Below are 10,966 nucleotides of genomic sequence, written 5' to 3' on the forward strand. Positions count from 1 at the left end.
CCGTCGTCTTCGATAATTACTTATCGTGACGATGGAGGGGAGATTTTTTTTTCAAGTGCACACGCCGAGACGCTCGTGACGGTATCGCCTCCTTTTCATTTTCTGAACGCTTGTGTGATGTTTTAAAAACAAAAAACTTCATTACAATTTTTACAGAGCTATACGCCGAGACGCTCGTGACGGTATCGCCTCCTTTCCATTTTCTGAACGCTTGTGATGTTTTGAAAACAAGAACCTTTCTTACAATTTTTACAGAGCTATACGCCGAGACGCTCGTGACGGTATCGCCTCGTTTTAAAAATGTACACATACGAAGAAGTCATATTTTGCTCTTCAAATAGAGTTTTCAAATAATAAAATCAAATGTGTCGTTGTGTGATGGAGTGAGGAGGATTTTCACAGAGCTATACGCCGAGACGCTCGTGACGGTATCACCTCGTTTTGAAAATTTACACACGTTTTTCTTCAAAGCTCGAAACAAATATGTCGCTGTGTGATGGAGTGAGGAGGATTTTCACATAAGTATACGCTTAGACGCTCGTGACGGTATCGCCTCGCTTTTAAAAAATGGTACAGATATGAAGGAGTTATATTATGCTTTCAAGTTTGAATAAATCAATTCAAATGTGTTGTTGTGTGATGGTAGTTTTTTTTTAATTTTTTTTACTTTATTAATGTATATCTGGTTTAAGGCCTAGGATTACTTGGCACAATCAGGCATGTCTAATATTTGAAAGCGGCCGGGCGGCAATCGCGAGTACCCTACGCTGCGCGAGTACTACGAGTCGGAGTGGCAGTTCGTTTAGATAATACAAAATACTATACAAGGAGGGGTGAACGGCGGGAGTAGCTATGATCGGCCTAAGGTTGCCGAATGCCTCGCCGTCTGACATTAATTCGACCCTCTCGATGGCTCGTCGGGAATGGCCCGGATCGAGCTCTCGACGCGGTCAAGCGGCCGCGCGTACCCCACACTGCGCGGGTACTACGAGTGGGAGTTAATATATAATATTATACGAGGAGTTATTAATACATAATATAACACAAGGAAGGGTGAACGGCGGGAGTAGCTATGAACGGCTTAATGCCTCGCCGTCTGACATTCGTCGGGGAGTACGAGTGATTGTTTATTCATGTGAGAGATAACAGAGAGTCGGAGTGATGGATTATTTACGATAGATAATATTATTAATTGAATAAATTAATTAATCAATATAAGGTTATTAATGAGAAGGGTGAACCGCGGGAGTAGCTATGATCGGCCTAAGGTTGCCGAATGCCTCGCCGTCTGACATTAATTCGACCCTCTCGATGGCTCGTCGGGAATGGCCCGGATCGAGCTCGCGACGCGGTCAAGCGGCCGCGCGTACCCCACACTGCGCGGGTACTACGAGTGGGAGTTAATATATAATATTATACGAGGAGTTATTAATACATAATATAACACAAGGAAGGGTGAACGGCGGGAGTAGCTATGATCAGCTTAAGGTTGCCAAATGCCTCGCCGTCTGACATTAATTCGACCCTCTCGATGGCTCGTCGGACAAGGCCCGGATCGAGCTCTGAACGCGGTCAAGCGACGCCGACGCGCGGCAATCGCGAGTACCCTACGCTGCGCGAGTACTACGAGTCGGAGTGTTTGTTCGTTTAGATAATGTATATATATATATATATATATATATATATATATATATATATATATATATATATATATATATATATATATATATATATATATATAAATATTATATAAGGAGGGGTGAACGGCGGGAGTAGCTATGAACGGCTTAATGCCTCGCCGTCTGACATTCGTCGGGGAGTACGAGTGATTGTTTATTCATGTGAGAGATAACAGAGAGTCGGAGTGATGGATTATTTACAATAGATAATATTATTAATTGAATAAATCAATTAATCAATATAAGGTTATTAATGAGAAGGGTGAACGGCGGGAGTAGCTAAGATCGGCCTAAGGTTGCCGAATGCCTCGCCGTCTGACATTAATTCGACCCTCTCGATGGCTCGTCGGGAATGGCCCGGATCGAGCTCGCGACGCGGTCAAGCGGCCGCGCGTACCCCACACTGCGCGGGTACTACGAGTGGGAGTTAATATATAATATTATACGAGGAGTTATTAATACATAATATAACACAAGGAAGGGTGAACGGCGGGAGTAGCTATGATCAGCTTAAGGTTGCCAAATGCCTCGCCGTCTGACATTAATTCGACCCTCTCGATGGCTCGTCGGGAATGGCCCGGATCGAGCTCGCGACGCGGTCAAGCGGCCGCGCGTACCCCACACTGCGCGGGTACTACGAGTGGGAGTTAATATATAATATTATACGAGGAGTTATTAATACATAATATAACACAAGGAAGGGTGAACGGCGGGAGTAGCTATGATCAGCTTAAGGTTGCCAAATGCCTCGCCGTCTGACATTAATTCGACCCTCTCGATGGCTCGTCGGGAATGGCCCGGATCGAGCTCGCGACGCGGTCAAGCGGCCGCGCGTACCCCACACTGCGCGGGTACTACGAGTGGGAGTTAATATATAATATTATACGAGGATATTAATACATAATATAACACAAGGAAGGGTGAACGGCGGGAGTAGCTATGATCAGCTTAAGGTTGCCAAATGCCTCGCCGTCTGACATTAATTCGACCCTCTCGATGGCTCGTCGGGAATGGCCCGGATCGAGCTCGCGACGCGGTCAAGCGGCCGCGCGTACCCCACACTGCGCGGGTACTACGAGTGGGAGTTAATATATAATATTATACGAGGATATTAATACATAATATAACACAAGGAAGGGTGAACGGCGGGAGTAGCTATGATCAGCTTAAGGTTGCCAAATGCCTCGCCGTCTGACATTAATTCGACCCTCTCGATGGCTCGTCGGGAATGGCCCGGATCGAGCTCGCGACGCGGTCAAGCGGCCGCGCGTACCCCACACTGCGCGGGTACTACGAGTGGGAGTTAATATATAATATTATACGAGGAGTTATTAATACATAATATAACACAAGGAAGGGTGAACGGCGGGAGTAGCTATGATCAGCTTAAGGTTGCCAAATGCCTCGCCGTCTGACATTAATTCGACCCTCTCGATGGCTCGTCGGGAATGGCCCGGATCGAGCTCGCGACGCGGTCAAGCGGCCGCGCGTACCCCACACTGCGCGGGTACTACGAGTGGGAGTTAATATATAATATTATACGAGGAGTTATTAATACATAATATAACACAAGGAAGGGTGAACGGCGGGAGTAGCTATGATCAGCTTAAGGTTGCCAAATGCCTCGCCGTCTGACATTAATTCGACCCTCTCGATGGCTCGTCGGACAAGGCCCGGATCGAGCTCTGAACGCGGTCAAGCGACGCCGACGCGCGGCAATCGCGAGTACCCTACGCTGCGCGAGTACTACGAGTCGGAGTGTTTGTTCGTTTAGATAATGTATATATATATATATATATATATATATATATATATATATATATATATATATATATATATATATATATATATATATATAAAATATTATTATAAGGAGGGGTGAACGGCGGGAGTAGCTATGAACGGCTTAATGCCTCGCCGTCTGACATTCGTCGGGGAGTACGAGTGATTGTTTATTCATGTGAGAGATAACAGAGAGTCGGAGTGATGGATTATTTACAATAGATAATATTATTAATTGAATAAATCAATTAATCAATATAAGGTTATTAATGAGAAGGGTGAACGGCGGGAGTAGCTAAGATCGGCCTAAGGTTGCCGAATGCCTCGCCGTCTGACATTAATTCGACCCTCTCGATGGCTCGTCGGGAATGGCCCGGATCGAGCTCGCGACGCGGTCAAGCGGCCGCGCGTACCCCACACTGCGCGGGTACTACGAGTGGGAGTTAATATATAATATTATACGAGGAGTTATTAATACATAATATAACACAAGGAAGGGTGAACGGCGGGAGTAGCTATGATCAGCTTAAGGTTGCCAAATGCCTCGCCGTCTGACATTAATTCGACCCTCTCGATGGCTCGTCGGGAATGGCCCGGATCGAGCTCGCGACGCGGTCAAGCGGCCGCGCGTACCCCACACTGCGCGGGTACTACGAGTGGGAGTTAATATATAATATTATACGAGGAGTTATTAATACATAATATAACACAAGGAAGGGTGAACGGCGGGAGTAGCTATGATCAGCTTAAGGTTGCCAAATGCCTCGCCGTCTGACATTAATTCGACCCTCTCGATGGCTCGTCGGGAATGGCCCGGATCGAGCTCGCGACGCGGTCAAGCGGCCGCGCGTACCCCACACTGCGCGGGTACTACGAGTGGGAGTTAATATATAATATTATACGAGGATATTAATACATAATATAACACAAGGAAGGGTGAACGGCGGGAGTAGCTATGATCAGCTTAAGGTTGCCAAATGCCTCGCCGTCTGACATTAATTCGACCCTCTCGATGGCTCGTCGGGAATGGCCCGGATCGAGCTCGCGACGCGGTCAAGCGGCCGCGCGTACCCCACACTGCGCGGGTACTACGAGTGGGAGTTAATATATAATATTATACGAGGAGTTATTAATACATAATATAACACAAGGAAGGGTGAACGGCGGGAGTAGCTATGATCAGCTTAAGGTTGCCAAATGCCTCGCCGTCTGACATTAATTCGACCCTCTCGATGGCTCGTCGGGAATGGCCCGGATCGAGCTCGCGACGCGGTCAAGCGGCCGCGCGTACCCCACACTGCGCGGGTACTACGAGTGGGAGTTAATATATAATATTATACGAGGAGTTATTAATACATAATATAACACAAGGAAGGGTGAACGGCGGGAGTAGCTATGATCAGCTTAAGGTTGCCAAATGCCTCGCCGTCTGACATTAATTCGACCCTCTCGATGGCTCGTCGGACAAGGCCCGGATCGAGCTCTGAACGCGGTCAAGCGACGCCGACGCGCGGCAATCGCGAGTACCCTACGCTGCGCGAGTACTACGAGTCGGAGTGTTTGTTCGTTTAGATAATGTATATATATATATATATATATATATATATATATATATATATATATATATATATATATATATATATATATATATATATATATATAAAATATTATATAAGGAGGGGTGAACGGCGGGAGTAGCTATGAACGGCTTAATGCCTCGCCGTCTGACATTCGTCGGGGAGTACGAGTGATTGTTTATTCATGTGAGAGATAACAGAGAGTCGGAGTGATGGATTATTTACAATAGATAATATTATTAATTGAATAAATCAATTAATCAATATAAGGTTATTAATGAGAAGGGTGAACGGCGGGAGTAGCTAAGATCGGCCTAAGGTTGCCGAATGCCTCGCCGTCTGACATTAATTCGACCCTCTCGATGGCTCGTCGGGAATGGCCCGGATCGAGCTCGCGACGCGGTCAAGCGGCCGCGCGTACCCCACACTGCGCGGGTACTACGAGTGGGAGTTAATATATAATATTATACGAGGAGTTATTAATACATAATATAACACAAGGAAGGGTGAACGGCGGGAGTAGCTATGATCAGCTTAAGGTTGCCAAATGCCTCGCCGTCTGACATTAATTCGACCCTCTCGATGGCTCGTCGGGAATGGCCCGGATCGAGCTCGCGACGCGGTCAAGCGGCCGCGCGTACCCCACACTGCGCGGGTACTACGAGTGGGAGTTAATATATAATATTATACGAGGAGTTATTAATACATAATATAACACAAGGAAGGGTGAACGGCGGGAGTAGCTATGATCAGCTTAAGGTTGCCAAATGCCTCGCCGTCTGACATTAATTCGACCCTCTCGATGGCTCGTCGGGAATGGCCCGGATCGAGCTCGCGACGCGGTCAAGCGGCCGCGCGTACCCCACACTGCGCGGGTACTACGAGTGGGAGTTAATATATAATATTATACGAGGATATTAATACATAATATAACACAAGGAAGGGTGAACGGCGGGAGTAGCTATGATCAGCTTAAGGTTGCCAAATGCCTCGCCGTCTGACATTAATTCGACCCTCTCGATGGCTCGTCGGGAATGGCCCGGATCGAGCTCGCGACGCGGTCAAGCGGCCGCGCGTACCCCACACTGCGCGGGTACTACGAGTGGGAGTTAATATATAATATTATACGAGGATATTAATACATAATATAACACAAGGAAGGGTGAACGGCGGGAGTAGCTATGATCAGCTTAAGGTTGCCAAATGCCTCGCCGTCTGACATTAATTCGACCCTCTCGATGGCTCGTCGGGAATGGCCCGGATCGAGCTCGCGACGCGGTCAAGCGGCCGCGCGTACCCCACACTGCGCGGGTACTACGAGTGGGAGTTAATATATAATATTATACGAGGAGTTATTAATACATAATATAACACAAGGAAGGGTGAACGGCGGGAGTAGCTATGATCAGCTTAAGGTTGCCAAATGCCTCGCCGTCTGACATTAATTCGACCCTCTCGATGGCTCGTCGGGATGGCCCGGATCGAGCTCGCGACGCGGTCAAGCGGCCGCGCGTACCCCACACTGCGCGGGTACTACGAGTGGGAGTTAATATATAATATTATACGAGGAGTTATTAATACATAATATAACACAAGGAAGGGTGAACGGCGGGAGTAGCTATGATCAGCTTAAGGTTGCCAAATGCCTCGCCGTCTGACATTAATTCGACCCTCTCGATGGCTCGTCGGACAAGGCCCGGATCGAGCTCTGAACGCGGTCAAGCGACGCCGACGCGCGGCAATCGCGAGTACCCTACGCTGCGCGAGTACTACGAGTCGGAGTGTTTGTTCGTTTAGATAATGTATATATATATATATATATATATATATATATATATATATATATATATATATATATATATATATATATATATATATAAAATATTATATAAGGAGGGGTGAACGGCGGGAGTAGCTATGAACGGCTTAATGCCTCGCCGTCTGACATTCGTCGGGGAGTACGAGTGATTGTTTATTCATGTGAGAGATAACAGAGAGTCGGAGTGATGGATTATTTACAATAGATAATATTATTAATTGAATAAATCAATTAATCAATATAAGGTTATTAATGAGAAGGGTGAACGGCGGGGAGTAGCTAAGATCGGCCTAAGGTTGCCGAATGCCTCGCCGTCTGACATTAATTCGACCCTCTCGATGGCTCGTCGGGAATGGCCCGGATCGAGCTCGCGACGCGGTCAAGCGGCCGCGCGTACCCCACACTGCGCGGGTACTACGAGTGGGAGTTAATATATAATATTATACGAGGAGTTATTAATACATAATATAACACAAGGAAGGGTGAACGGCGGGAGTAGCTATGATCAGCTTAAGGTTGCCAAATGCCTCGCCGTCTGACATTAATTCGACCCTCTCGATGGCTCGTCGGGAATGGCCCGGATCGAGCTCGCGACGCGGTCAAGCGGCCGCGCGTACCCCACACTGCGCGGGTACTACGAGTGGGAGTTAATATATAATATTATACGAGGAGTTATTAATACATAATAACACAAGGAAGGGTGAACGGCGGGAGTAGCTATGATCAGCTTAAGGTTGCCAAATGCCTCGCCGTCTGACATTAATTCGACCCTCTCGATGGCTCGTCGGAATGGCCCGGATCGAGCTCGCGACGCGGTCAAGCGGCCGCGCGTACCCCACACTGCGCGGGTACTACGAGTGGGAGTTAATATATAATATTATACGAGGATATTAATACATAATATAACACAAGGAAGGGTGAACGGCGGGAGTAGCTATGATCAGCTTAAGGTTGCCAAATGCCTCGCCGTCTGACATTAATTCGACCCTCTCGATGGCTCGTCGGGAATGGCCCGGATCGAGCTCGCGACGCGGTCAAGCGGCCGCGCGTACCCCACACTGCGCGGGTACTACGAGTGGGAGTTAATATATAATATTATACGAGGAGTTATTAATACATAATATAACACAAGGAAGGGTGAACGGCGGGAGTAGCTATGATCAGCTTAAGGTTGCCAAATGCCTCGCCGTCTGACATTAATTCGACCCTCTCGATGGCTCGTCGGGAATGGCCCGGATCGAGCTCGCGACGCGGTCAAGCGGCCGCGCGTACCCCACACTGCGCGGGTACTACGAGTGGGAGTTAATATATAATATTATACGAGGAGTTATTAATACATAATATAACACAAGGAAGGGTGAACGGCGGGAGTAGCTATGATCAGCTTAAGGTTGCCAAATGCCTCGCCGTCTGACATTAATTCGACCCTCTCGATGGCTCGTCGGACAAGGCCCGGATCGAGCTCTGAACGCGGTCAAGCGACGCCGACGCGCGGCAATCGCGAGTACCCTACGCTGCGCGAGTACTACGAGTCGGAGTGTTTGTTCGTTTAGATAATGTATATATATATATATATATATTATATATATATATATATATATATATATATATATATATATATATAAAATATTATATAAGGAGGGGTGAACGGCGGGAGTAGCTATGAACGGGCTTAATGCCTCGCCGTCTGACATTCGTCGGGGAGTACGAGTGATTGTTTATTCATGTGAGAGATAACAGAGAGTCGGAGTGATGGATTATTTACAATAGATAATATTATTAATTGAATAAATTAATTAATCAATATAAGGTTATTAATGAGAAGGGTGAACGGCGGGAGTAGCTAAGATCGGCCTAAGGTTGCCGAATGCCTCGCCGTCTGACATTAATTCGACCCTCTCGATGGCTCGTCGGGAATGGCCCGGATCGAGCTCGCGACGCGGTCAAGCGGCCGCGCGTACCCCACACTGCGCGGGTACTACGAGTGGGAGTTAATATATAATATTATACGAGGAGTTATTAATACATAATATAACACAAGGAAGGGTGAACGGCGGGAGTAGCTATGATCAGCTTAAGGTTGCCAAATGCCTCGCCGTCTGACATTAATTCGACCCTCTCGATGGCTCGTCGGGAATGGCCCGGATCGAGCTCGCGACGCGGTCAAGCGGCCGCGCGTACCCCACACTGCGCGGGTACTACGAGTGGGAGTTAATATATAATATTATACGAGGATATTAATACATAATATAACACAAGGAAGGGTGAACGGCGGGAGTAGCTATGATCAGCTTAAGGTTGCCAAATGCCTCGCCGTCTGACATTAATTCGACCCTCTCGATGGCTCGTCGGGAATGGCCCGGATCGAGCTCGCGACGCGGTCAAGCGGCCGCGCGTACCCACACTGCGCGGGTACTACGAGTGGGAGTTAATATATAATATTATACGAGGAGTTATTAATACATAATATAACACAAAGAAGGGTGAACGGCGGAGTAGCTATGATCAGCTTAAGGTTGCCAAATGCCTCGCCGTCTGACATTAATTCGACCCTCTGATGGCACGTCGGACAAGGCCCGGATCGAGCTCTGAACGCGGTCAAGCGACGCCGACGCGCGGCAATCGCGAGTACCCTACGCTGCGCGAGTACTACGAGTCGGAGTGTTTGTTCGTTTAGATAATGTATATATATATATATATATATATATATATATATATATATATATATATATATATATATATATATATATATATAAAATATTATATAAGGAGGGGTGAACGGCGGGAGTAGCTATGAACGGCTTAATGCCTCGCCGTCTGACATTCGTCGGGGAGTACGAGTGATTGTTTATTCATGTGAGAGATAACAGAGAGTCGGAGTGATGGATTATTTACAATAGATAATATTATTAATTGAATAAATTAATTAATCAATATAAGGTTATTAATGAGAAGGGTGAACCGCGGGAGTAGCTATGATCGGCCTAAGGTTGCCGAATGCCTCGCCGTCTGACATTAATTCGACCCTCTCGATGGCTCGTCGGGAATGGCCCGGATCGAGCTCGCGACGCGGTCAAGCGGCCGCGCGTACCCCACACTGCGCGGGTACTACGAGTGGGAGTTAATATATAATATTATACGAGGAGTTATTAATACATAATATAACACAAGGAAGGGTGAACGGCGGGAGTAGCTATGATCAGCTTAAGGTTGCCAAATGCCTCGCCGTCTGACATTAATTCGACCCTCTCGATGGCTCGTCGGGAATGGCCCGGATCGAGCTCGCGACGCGGTCAAGCGGCCGCGCGTACCCCACACTGCGCGGGTACTACGAGTGGGAGTTAATATATAATATTATACGAGGATATTAATACATAATATAACACAAGGAAGGGTGAACGGCGGGAGTAGCTATGATCAGCTTAAGGTTGCCAAATGCCTCGCCGTCTGACATTAATTCGACCCTCTCGATGGCTCGTCGGGAATGGCCCGGATCGAGCTCGCGACGCGGTCAAGCGGCCGCGCGTACCCCACACTGCGCGGGTACTACGAGTGGGAGTTAATATATAATATTATACGAGGATATTAATACATAATATAACACAAGGAAGGGTGAACGGCGGGAGTAGCTATGATCAGCTTAAGGTTGCCAAATGCCTCGCCGTCTGACATTAATTCGACCCTCTCGATGGCTCGTCGGGAATGGCCCGGATCGAGCTCGCGACGCGGTCAAGCGGCCGCGCGTACCCCACACTGCGCGGGTACTACGAGTGGGAGTTAATATATAATATTATACGAGGAGTTATTAATACATAATATAACACAAGGAAGGGTGAACGGCGGGAGTAGCTATGATCAGCTTAAGGTTGCCAAATGCCTCGCCGTCTGACATTAATTCGACCCTCTCGATGGCTCGTCGGGAATGGCCCGGATCGAGCTCGCGACGCGGTCAAGCGGCCGCGCGTACCCCACACTGCGCGGGTACTACGAGTGGGAGTTAATATATAATATTATACGAGGAGTTATTAATACATAATATAACACAAGGAAGGGTGAACGGGCGGGAGTAGCTATGATCAGCTTAAGGTTGCCAAATGCCTCGCCCGTCA

Source organism: Brachycentrus maculatus, unplaced genomic scaffold (genome assembly GCF_059751285.1).
Source record: "Brachycentrus maculatus isolate JH-2025_06_01 unplaced genomic scaffold, ASM5975128v1 h1tg001277l, whole genome shotgun sequence".
NCBI classification, from domain to species: domain Eukaryota; kingdom Metazoa; phylum Arthropoda; class Insecta; order Trichoptera; family Brachycentridae; genus Brachycentrus; species Brachycentrus maculatus.